Here is a 12,430-nt window from a genome sequence, read left to right as displayed (position 1 = left end):
TTCACGTTATAAGTTAAACAGATGTTATATTAAACTTTGTCTTGTCAACATTTTGGAAATTGTTTGTGTTCATTGAGATATTGTTTAAAATGTTACTTTTCAAAGGGGGTGTACTTATTTATGCCGAGCACTGTAACTCTGTAGGAATTCATTTAGCTCTGCTGATTACAGCTACTGTGTTCAAAAGTCATTTGAAACGAACAGTAAATCTGTGCATCTGTTCACACACTGCTGTGCATTTCAGCTAAAGGTAATTTTACATTCGTATTGCTTTAAAGCATACGGTACCTTTCCCTTTAGTATGGGTGGAACAATGCGGAAAAATTCACAGTAGGACAAACATTCAGTCCAGAGTCATGATTTTTAACTGCTCTCAGCTCATCAAAATAATGGAGAAATCGTCAAGCAGGACTGCATGAATGTGGTTTACTCAAATGAATAAGTCAAGGTAATTTTAAGACCTCGATGTTCGGGGGGGAACAAAACAACAACTGCATACTGTTTCATTAAAAATGAAGCATATGGTGATACTTGGTAAATATTTCAGGATGTTTGTAATTGATATTTGTGATTTTGCAGGCTTTTTAAGACCACTAGGAAAATGAGTTTCTAATATGGAATAAGGAAAACTTGGTGGTGTGGTGTTCTTGGGAAATAATCAATGATGAAGATGCAGAGTTACTGTTAAGTTGATTATTTTCCAACAGCAGCATGTCCTGGAGTGTTTTATTCTCCGCCCCTCAACCAGGATAAAGCAAAAGAAAAAAAAAAAAGTTGTACTGGAAATTTCTTTCAAACGGCCCTTAGTTGCTCAATTGAAATTGAGCACACTGATTATTCAGAAATTTATTGCTGATAAGTTATGAATCATGAATATGCGAATAATAAAGTGTAATGTATATCTTAAACCAGGGGTTCTTGACCTTTTCTGCTTTATATTCATATTTGTAACGAGTCGGGGCCCATTAAAAAAAAATCCCCAATTATTTTGGCTCATCTATTCTATTAGAATTTAATAATCTATTGTAAAAGTGTATTAATGGGATGCAACATCACTCCCTGTTAGGTATTGTATTTAAAACTGCATGGATGTGCCAGAAGCCAACATAAACCCATGCATGTAGGTCATTCAAGGGATTAACGATCCAAAAGTGAAGTTTGGTCGATTAACACAAGAACTTATTGCCATGTTTGTGTTCGGCAAACAAGCAAGTTATTAAAACCAATAAGTTCACGTAAAAGAAGTGGATATAGAAACCACTCAATGAGATTAGATCCTTACAGGATTTTTCCTACCAGTTGGAAAATTATCCATCCGTCGAGTTCCCAGACGTCTCGAACTACGTGGAGCTGCAGACGTCGTTCTACACGGACACACAACTTTTTATATGTGGCTGGGTTAAATTTTTGTACCACTTTTGCTACAGTGTTCTGACTGATAAGTAAAGCTTTGCTGATCTTCTTGTCGCCTTCACCTTTGTGGTGGAAAGAAATTTTCTTTGGGGAATTCTGAAGACAAGTTGAGCATCAGTCACTAAAAGAGGTCGTTGTTGAAGAATGGAAAAAGATTGATGTTGCAAAATGTCGCCAACTTGTTCATTCCATGCCTAGAAGACTTGGTGCCGTCATTAAAAATCATGGAGGCCATACAAAGTACTAGATGGAGTAGTTTTTGTTGTGGGGTGTACTCATTTTTTGCACCACCCTAATTTGAGTAAAACTGAAAAAATGTGTAATCTAAGTTATATTATTAACCTTACTTTCACGTTATAAGTTAAACAGATGTTATATTAAACTTTGTCTCGTCAACATTTTGGAAATTGTTTGTGTTCATTGAAATATTGTTTAAAATCTTACTTTTCAAAGGGGGTGTATTCATTTACGCTGAGCGCTGTATATCATACTGAAGTGCGTTTTTGCCATTTTTCATTGAACAAGGTGTTAATTTTGGCTCTAAGATGACTCGCACACCAACAGAATATAAGAATTTAATTGTAATGTTGACATTCAGGTGGAAAATTTGGCGTTCCCATGGTTTTGGAACAGGGAAAACTAAAAGGTACTTTATTATACCCCCACTCCAAAGGAGGAGGGGGAGGGTATATTGGTTTACCTCTGTCCATCTGAAACACCCTTTTTCTCAACAACCACAAATCATAGCCACTTGGTACCAAACTTCAGCTTGGGGTTCTATACCGTTTTCAGGTGACACCATTTCAAAATGACAGTTTACCAGGATGCTGTTTGAAATCCCTGGGGAGAACACTGCTCTTTACTTACGTGTTTAAGGGTTAATTATTTGTCAAAGTGTCCTATTCTTTCGATTGCTTGCATTCTGATGTAAGCGAGAGTGTGGGGGGGGATACGCAAGTGAGCAGTAGCTCACGTTTTTTTTTGTAATGCATCTGCACAAATACAGCAAGCAGATGATCATGTTGGAGCTCATTGTCCCCCTGGGAAGACAGGATGGAGGAGAGTGTGAAAGAGCAAGGAGGCATGGAGTACGTGTGCGCCAAAGGGACACAAGCCAGGGTAAGGGTGTGTGATGTTGAAAGAACTGAAACACCCAATGACCCGAGGCTAAATATCACTGATGGTGTGTCAGAGTGCATGAGATAAAAGATGTTGCAACTGTAAGGATCTAAAAGGTGTTCCAGAGAACAAGAACAAGGCTAAATGCAGTTATAAAAGCCAAGGGTGAACATAAAAGTGAAAGAATATTGCTGTCAGGAGGTTAAATGCAAATTTTCATTGTTTGTTTGGGGGTTTTTTTTGGACACGTCTTTGTTATAAATATGTCGTCTTTGACTTCTGTGCACTTTGAGGGTGCACAAACTTTTGCACTCAACGGCATCTGTTCGATACAGCTTTTAAACAGGATGACGCTTCCATAAAGTCTTGTATAAAGCATAACATTTATGGAAGGAGTCTCCAGTGTCAGTGCTTCGGAATGGTAGGTTTTCCACCGTCGGAAAGTCTTCAGTTTCTCGGTAACAAGACAAAGGAAATGTAACTATTAACAGAGAGAAAGGACATAGTGTCATTCTTTAATCAATAAAAATGAAGTTGTTGGCTGTTGTACAGCCAAGGACAACAATGAAACACTTCAGGATGTTTGTCCTTCTTGATCAGATGGTGGTGCAGTGGTTAGCACCGTCACCTCACAGCATGAAGGTTCTGGGTTCGAGTCCAGTAGCCGACAGGGGCCTTTCTGTGCGGAGTTTGCATGTTCTCCCCGTGTCTGCGTGGGATTCCTCCGGGTGTTCCGGTTTCCCCCACAGTCCAAAGACATGCAGGTTAGGATAATTGGTGGCTCCAAATTGACCGTAGGTGTGAATGGCTGTTTGTGTCAGCCCTGCGATGACCTGGCGACTTGTCCAGGGTGTACCCCGCCTCTCGCCCATAGTCAGCTGGGATAGATGCCAGCTTGTCCACGACACTGCACAGGATAAACGGTTATGGATAATGGATGGATCAGATGGTGGCGTCGTGGTTGAAAATGATGGACCACAGGCACTGCTCAGGTTTGTTTTTTTTTTCCTCCTCCTTTTTGTCAAATGGCTCTCTACTCACTTGCTTCTTCCAGCTTGTCCCACTTATGAGTGTGGGGTCACTGCCAATGTGAGACCCTATTGATCCACAAGTCATATTATGCCGGATGCCCTTCCTGATGCAAACCTCCTGTTTCCGGGCTTGGGAAACAACCATTCACGCGTATGGACAATTTAGAGTAGCCAGTTAGCCTAATTGTATGTGGAGGAAACCAGAGCACCCGGAGGAAACCCACGCAGACACAGGGAGAACATGCAAACTCCACACAGAAAGGCCCCCGTCGGCCACTGGGCTCAAACCCGGAACCTTCTTGCTGTGGGGTGACAGTGCTACGTAACCACTACACCACCATGCTGCCCAAATGGCTCTGTACTATTCTTGTCTTTTATTGTCTATTAGATATTGACATGTCCCTGTCTCCTGCAACTCATGACTGATTTCCCGAACGAGCCATTCCAGATGGGGACAGATGCACTCCAGTGTATGGTTTTGAGTCTGTGCGTCGGAAATTACCGCTGTGCATCAGACCAGCTGAAATGATTTGCCTTTGAAAGCACACAGACCACAAGATATAAACACAAAAGCTTGTGCTGGTAATTAAAGTCACAGAGGACTTTTTCTGAAAATGGTAAAACAGAGACAGCTGACTACTTGTTGCCATTGTTTATTCTTTCTTCCTAAAGCAGATTTATAGAAGTGCCATTTTATTATGCATCATCATCTCAATACGGTGTTTGGAAGAAATGTCATGGGAATAAAACTTAATTAGCATACAATTGTTTTGTTTTAAAACCTCGGTGCCATTTGAGGAGAACTATAATTTCAGCTCCGGCATGACTAATAATAAGGGTTGTTTTTTTTTTTTTGTTCGCAATAAAACCGCAGACAAACTGGCGAACTGCTAGCAAGATAACATTACCCAGACGTAAACATTGCTTATTTCCTAACATCCTCGTATGTGTTTGAATTAATTAAAATGGCTAGGTGAGACTGCATGGTATTGCTAATAACTAACATATATTTATGATCTAGAATACATTACTAACTTGCTAACCTGCTAGTCACTTGTAGCTGTGTTTGAGTTTGCAAACTGGCATTGGCTCAGCATCTATTTTGGATATATATGGATGCCAACATGACCAATGTTGGGTCAGTGTTGGCAAGGTGGATTTAAATGGAGCTTAAAATCCATTGGCCAAACAGACATTGGCCAAATAGAATGCTAATGTTGCCCCAATGAACAAAATTGCATTGAGCTGGCATTGAGCCAGCGGAATGTCTGACGTTGGCCCAACAGATTGACTCGCATTGAATCACTGGAATGGCTGATGTTGGCTCAACAGAGAAAAGTGCATTGAGCCAGCACTGACTGAATGATTTTGCTTCAGTGCTGGTTAAGCCTCTGAAATCCTGTTGATCCTAGTGGCTCAACATTGGTCCAAAAAAATGTCTGGCTTTAGGCCCAGTGGAATGGCTGATGTTGGCACAATAGAGAATGTCTGGCCTTGGCCCAATGGAACAGCTGATGTTGGTCCAGTGATGGCTACAAATCCTGTTGACCCTAGTGGCTCAACATTGGCCCAGTGGAATGTCTGGCATTAGGCCCATTGGAATGGCTGACGTTGGCCAACACTGGCAAGGTGGATTTAAACGTGGCCCAACACTGGCCCATTGGAATGGATGACTTTTTAAAGGTACTGACTGCAAAGTCATCTGAAATGAAAATGTTTTTTATTGTGCATAGTATTTTCCTGTGTCCTTCAAGAACAATATCATGCGGACAAGATGTGATCATTCTGAGGTCCTGAGAACCGCTGTTCTGTTTTGGGACCATTTTCCTACCTCTTGAGGTAAACGGGAAGCAGCCGAACATGAGGTGCTTGAACTAATTACCATAACTATGGAATTGTCGCACCAAGATGGTGACGTGTGGGATAACATTGTGACTCTGGATCGAACTTGGAGAGTTTTGAGTCGCAGGGACGTAATTTGTGGTTGACGTTCGCGAATAGATCCGTGAAACAAATATCTAGACGAATATATCTTTTCTCTGTTACAGCTTTTGTGTTCGCGTTTCTTTCTCTGTAAGATCAAAACATTAGGTGTAGAACACTCCATACCATATCGCTACCGTGGAGTCGAGCCCATGCATTCTAAGGCTAAGATAGCTAAGCGCTAGCTAGAATGATTTAGTTGTCTGTCCAGAAAAATGACACGTCATCTAACCTTGCAGTCGTGCTCACTAGGCAGGTTTCCTTTTCTTTTCTGCTGGTGGGACAGTGGAGTCTGCTGTGTTCGCCCACGCCGACTTGCTTCGGCGATCTCCAGAATCATAAAACGCGGGACGCTTTTTACCTCTGTAAAACGTTTCCACACAGGATGCACGGTGTGTGCAGCAGCACAACATCTCGAAACTCCAACAGCAGTAGAAATCAGTGCTCAAGTCACGAGTCCTGGACTCGAGCACTACAAGCCTGCTTGACATACATTTTGGTTTGGGGTCAAAATGATGGAGATGATTTGCAGCCTTGATAAATCCAGTTCTTGATTGTGAAACATCATTATCTGTAGTACACGGAGCAAATTACACAGAAGTTTCTATAGCATCAAGGACATGCATGTCTCTTCATCTAGATTTAATGCAGTCTTCCTCAGTTAGTGGCATGTAATTAATCCGTTCAACCATCAACGCTCCCTCTGATGCCTTCCTCATTCATCGGCCTCAGCCGGGGATCAAAAACGAGGGCATTTGGTGACTTTATGTAAGAGGCCGAAAAAGATCCCGCTATGCTGGGTCTTTCCTCCCACTGTGCCGGAATATTCTGCTTCTGACGGCCTGTAAAGAGACTTCGCTAATTATCTTGTTGGCTGACTACAAAAAATACGCAAATGATGTATCAGGGGTATCGTTAAAGCCGTCTCTGCAAGTCTTCAAGTGCATCCCAAACTAGAATTCAGCTTAGTTAGCATTGAATTTTTAAGAATTATCTGGCATGAGGATCTACTGAAAAATGTACTGTTGGCTAGAATTTCTGTAACATTCCTATTTCTTGGGTATTTCGACATCAGGATTGAGTTGTTTGCTTAATCATCTCAAGCACCTTGGAGCGAAAGATGGTGCTGAAAAGGTTGCTATGTAGCAGAGGACAGCAGTTATTTCAGCTATTTTTTCAGCCAAAAAGTGAGAGCTTGTTGAAGTTTATAACGTGAACAGAAGCACCTCTCAGCACGTTGCCTGTTCACAGGTACTTTAAAGTGATTAAAAGATGTGCTCTTAAAAACACAGATGGTTGTGCTCGAAATCAAGGCGCTAGTTTTCATGGAACTCAAGCAGGTGCTTCCTAGCTTGCAGAGTTGCTTGTCAATTACACATGGCGAAGTGGAAGGCAGAAAGTGTTCACGGGCCATCGAAAGCGGCTGACATGTCCGTATAGAATTCATCATGCCAACAAGTGGTCACTTTCGATGGCCTTGAAGTTTCCTAGACGAGATGTTGAGCTGGACACAAAGTGTCACAGAAATGGTTGCCACCGAGACCTATTCTTGGAGAAGTCACGTCGGTCAGTAATCTGTACATTTTCACACAGTAGTTCCGAAGGGTATTGCTTGGGTACTGGATCTGTACTGCGGAGTCGAAAGAATCGCACCTGCACCTTGTTAGTCTTGCCTTCTTCCAGATATTGATTTTGACGAGCCCGGCTGATTTGATTGACAGCAGCATGTAGGGTGAAATGAGGGCCTGGAGTCTGTCCAAGGGTTTGGCAGAGCAGGTCCAGCTTTGAACGGTGATGCATATTTGATGTGGATTGGATCCACGCTGTAGCTCGAGTACAACGGGGCCAGGTACTCTGGATTAACGGAATGTGATTAATAAATAAAAGGCAGACAACTTTCTCTCCTCCGCAGAGCTTGCTCTGGAGAGGAATGCAGCGAGCTGAAAATTGAGCAAATGAGGCCGTTTGGGGTATGCATTGTATTGACTAATCTTTCTTTTTAGTTTTTTTTTTTTTTCTTAAATCAGCAGTGTGCCAGGATAACACTCGGTACCTTGTAATAGGCAGGCGTTTGTTTGTGCGGTTTTTACACAATTTTTTTTTTCCTCCTCATGAAATGGTGGATTGTTGTCCACATAGCAGAGCCAGAGGAGAATGGTTTGAGCAGGAATCTGAACCTGAACAAAAACTGATGAATCTGGATTCCTCCAGGGTCACAATTTGGCGTCAATAGCAAGAATCCAGGAAATGAAACGAACCAAACCTAAACTATCTTGTGTCAACATCTCAGGGTGATGGTGGTGAACGTTTTCTTGGGGTGCCGTAATACCAGCGTTGTAGTCGAGTCACTAAACCTAGAGTTCAGTCTGACACAAGCCCCGCCCAATATCAACAGGGTAAATAGCATGAGAGAGGGTTAACACTAGCTAGTTCATCGCCCAGCAAGCAAGCCCCGCTATCAACAGAGCGTGTCACTTCCTTCTCTGGGCGGAGTCTTGCCAAATGACGATTGAAGTTCGAGGTCGTCTCCTCGATAGTTCTTCTACATATGGAACATACATACAGCAGTGCGCTTTTTCCCACTGCACGAGAAGTCTGTATAAGAAAAGCGGACAATCCTAGAGGCGTAGATGTAAATATCTTGTGCCAAATTATTATGGCATGTTACAAAAAATAAATGAAAAAATCTGAGTCCTCGTCTCCAAGTCAAGTCACGAGTCCTTAAAATTAGGACACGAGCTGGACTTGAGTACTACAAGCCTGCGTGGTACAATCACAACATCCAGCATGATAACGCACCACAATGCAAAGTCGTCTCAAACCGCATCCATGAACATGACATGGTCTAGTGTGTTCCAGTATTTAAGTAACTTTAGTTATACACTCACCTGTCTCTCTCTTTTCTTGCTTCGGAACGCCTGTGACATGCCTCGTCATCTCATATCCTGACACTAGCAATTATTAGAGCTGTTATGACACCCACAGCTCTCCTTATAATACCAAGCACCAAGAAAAAAAAAAAAAAAAAAAACCTCATATGCCATAAATCTGATAAATAAATTTTTTAGTGAAAGAATTCTGTATCTTTTTTTTTTTGTGTTCATTTTCTCTGTGTATCTTTTAAGCACCTCTGGCGTGGTGCAATGCTGAAGCTTGACTGTAACCAGGATCAAAAATTTATGTGTGATCTCAATTAATTATTAAGCAAAGAAAGACTCGACAAAAGAATCACTACATGTGGCAAGGTAGCTTTTGTTATCCGTCTGCAACAAGACGACTTCATACAGCCAGGCTGGGGACGATCTGATTGATTAATGTTTGGCTTTTTTTTTTTTTTTTTGATGAGTTAATCAGGAACGATTGACTTAAGGGGTCTGAACCCTCTGATGCTCCGCCTCCTTCACATTAGTAAATGTTTTGAGCGCGTTAACGTGAAATTAAATCCGACAGCGTATCTGTAGGTTCAACAAAGCCATAGATCAGACGAATATATATATGTGTGTGTGTACACGGCGCATTTATTTAAGTTATTCCACGAAATCGAGTCGTACATGAGCCGATAGCCAACTCGGTGCTATGCGTCTCATCGACTATAATCCATGTACGATGAGATTGAGTGGAATAACTTTTATTCTATCCACATTCCCTGGATTTTGAGAAACAGCATTTTTATTTTTTGCTAATTCGTTAAATGATAACTTTATGTTCTTAACATTAAATATTTTTTATTCAATTTTTTTTTTGGCAGTTGGCAAACCAACTTTAAAGGTGTATTACCGCCACCAACTGGGCTGGAGTGTGGAACGGAAGGAAAAAAAAAACTATATTCTCTTAAATACTTGACAGTTTGGGGGGGGTTGTTTTCGAGTAGAGTTTTTATTTCATCCTCTGTTGGTTCAGCAACACACTCACAGGATACGAGTTGATAGCAGGCTTGTAGTACTCGAGTCGAGGACTTGTATTTTTTTTGTAATTTAGCATAAGGTATATCTATACTAATTTTGTGCAAGAGAATCCACAGTCACATGTCATGTTCAGGAACAAACTAATATTAATGATGCTAAAATGCATGGAGAGAACGTCCCTAGGATTATCCAGACTTCTCATGCAGTGGGGGGGAAAAAAATGCACTGCTGTGTTTTCCATATGTAGAACTATCGAGGAGACGACGGGGACAACCTCGAACTTCAATAGTCATTTGGCGAGACTCCACCCAGAGAAGGAAGTGACATGCTTTGTTGATAGCGGGGTTTGCTTGTTGAGCGATGAACTAGTTAGTGTTAACCCTCTCTCATGTTGATAGTGGGCAGGGCTTGCTGAACCAAGCTTTTTATCTGTAGCCTATAAACTAAAACGGGGCAGTAGAGCAGTAACGTTAGTCCAACACAGTAGCAGAGATGCTTTCACATAAAAGCAGCAACAGCCACCGTCAAATGGTGCGGTTGGAGTCTTGCTCTTGGAATCGACTCGATTTTCTTTCATGGCTTGGACTTGAGGTTTAGTGACTGGACTGCAACACTGGCTGCTATTCTAGTAGTATAGAGTAGCCAATCAATCAGAGCACGTGATTGTGGATTGAATAAACTGAAATAGACTCATCTAACATCGGCTTAACAGAAATCAAGGCACTTCCTTTCAAGCTGGAAGATAATCATGGTTTACTTCCCAGATCATAAAACCCAGTGATCTTTCATTTCCAGTACTGCACATGTCCAAATCGGATCAACCCACCAAGGAGCTGGTTAGTTTGTGAATGCTACAAGGTGTTCCACATTGGTATATCTGGGCCACTGGTAGAGTGAGAGTTTGCATCTCGGGTCCGTTACCGTTCTCATCCAATGCACAGGGTGAGAAACTCCCAGCATGGATGAGACTGAGAGACTGGAAAGAGAGGTAACATGATAAATGTTGGTTTATTTAGTAGAGCCATTGGTCACAGGAATTTGAACTTGGGTCTCCAGATGGTTTGGATCTGGGTCAAGTGAGCCACATCAATCAAGTCTTTTATACGGAGGCCGAGTGCCTCTCTCTCTCTCTCTCTCTCTCGACACCTCCGTTAGATGAATCCTCCATTATTGATCAAAACAAACGCATCCCCCAATCACACCCCTGTTGTTTTTCCTAACCAGGTCAAGAACAGGATGGTGCTTCAAAAACACTCGATTCTAATCCAGCTCGTAGTCTTAAGATTATTTGCTGAACAAAACCTCTGTTCTTGGGCACAAATTAAAGCCTGATGCTTAAAAAGTAAGAACTTATCGTTAAATGACACATCAGGTGATTATACTGTGTACAGGGTATAAACAAACAATGGCACAGTGACTGTTGCTCTGAAGCAGTGTGCTGTGATGCCATCTAGAGGTTATAATTCAAAACACAAACAAATATAGATCTAGTCCAGATACATTGAATCATTTAAGAAGATAGATTTATTTTATGTATTGTATGCTATCCACTCACTGGCACCTTTATTAGGCACGTTGTGCTGCTGTCAAGGGATTGGTTTGAGTATTTCAGAAACTGCGGATAAGAGAGGTTTGAGGAAAATGGACAGATTGGTTTGAGTTGTTTTTTGCCAGGAAGGATTCAGTAACTCGTATACAATCACTCTTTACAATCATGGCGAGCAGAAAAGCATCTCTGCCTGCAACAGCACCACACTGGGTTCCACTCCTGCAGCCAGGAACAAGTTCCTCTTAAAGTGGCCGGTGAGCGTACATGCAGTGGTGCTTGAAAGTTTGTGAACACTTTAGAATTTTCGATATTTTTGCATAAATATGACCTAAAACATCATCAGATTTTCACACAAGTCCTAAAAGTAGATAAAAAGAACCCAGTTAAACAAATGAGAGAAAAATATTCTACTTGGTCATTTATTTATTGAGGAAAATGATCCAATATTACATATCTGAGTGGCAAAAGTATGTGAACCTTTGCTTTCAGTATCTGGTGTGACCCCCTTGTGCAGCAATAACTGCAACTAAACGTTTGCGGTAACTGTTGATCAGTCCTGCACACCGGCTTGGGGGAATTTTAGCCCGTTCCTCCGTACAGAACAGCTTCAACTCTGGGATGTTGGTGGGTTTCCTCACATGAACTGCTCGCTTCAGGTCCTTCCACAACATTTTCATTGGATTAAGGTCAGGACTTTGACTTGGCCATTCCTTAAAACATTAACTTTATTCTTCTCGAACCATTCTTTGGTAGAACGACTTGTGTGCTTAGGGCCGTTGTCTTGCTGCATGACCCACCTTCTCTTGAGATTCAGTTCATGGACAGATGTCCTGACATTTTCCTTTAGAATTCGCTGGTATAATTCAGAATTCATTGGTCCATCAATGATGGCAAGCCATCCTGGCCCAGATGCAGCAAAACAGGCCCAAACCATGATACTACCACCACCATGTTTCACAGATGGGATAAGGTTCTTATGCTGGAATGCAGTGTTTTCCTTTCTCCAAACATAATGCTTCTCATTTAAACCAAAAAGGTCTATTTTGGTCTCATCTGTCCACAAAACATTTTTCCAATAGCCTTCTGGCTTGTCCACATGATCTTTAGCAAACTGCAGACAAGCAGCAATGTTCTTTTTGGAGAGCAGTGGCTTTCTCCTTGCAACCCTGCCATGCACACCATTGTGTTCAGTGTTCTCCTGATGGTGGACTCATGAACATTAACATTAGCCAATGTGAGAGAGGCCTTCAGTTGCTTAGAAGTTACTCTGGGGTCTTTTGTGACCTCGCGGACTATTACACGCCTTGCTCTTGGAGTGATCTTTTTTGGTCGACCACTCCTGGGGAGGGTAACAATGGTCTTGAATTTCCTCCATTTGTACACAATCTGACTGTGGATTGGTGGAGTCCAAACTCTTTTTAGAGATGGTT

This window comes from Neoarius graeffei, chromosome 1, assembly GCF_027579695.1.
Source record: "Neoarius graeffei isolate fNeoGra1 chromosome 1, fNeoGra1.pri, whole genome shotgun sequence".
NCBI classification, from domain to species: domain Eukaryota; kingdom Metazoa; phylum Chordata; class Actinopteri; order Siluriformes; family Ariidae; genus Neoarius; species Neoarius graeffei.
Note: the sequence above shows the minus strand (reverse complement) of the source record.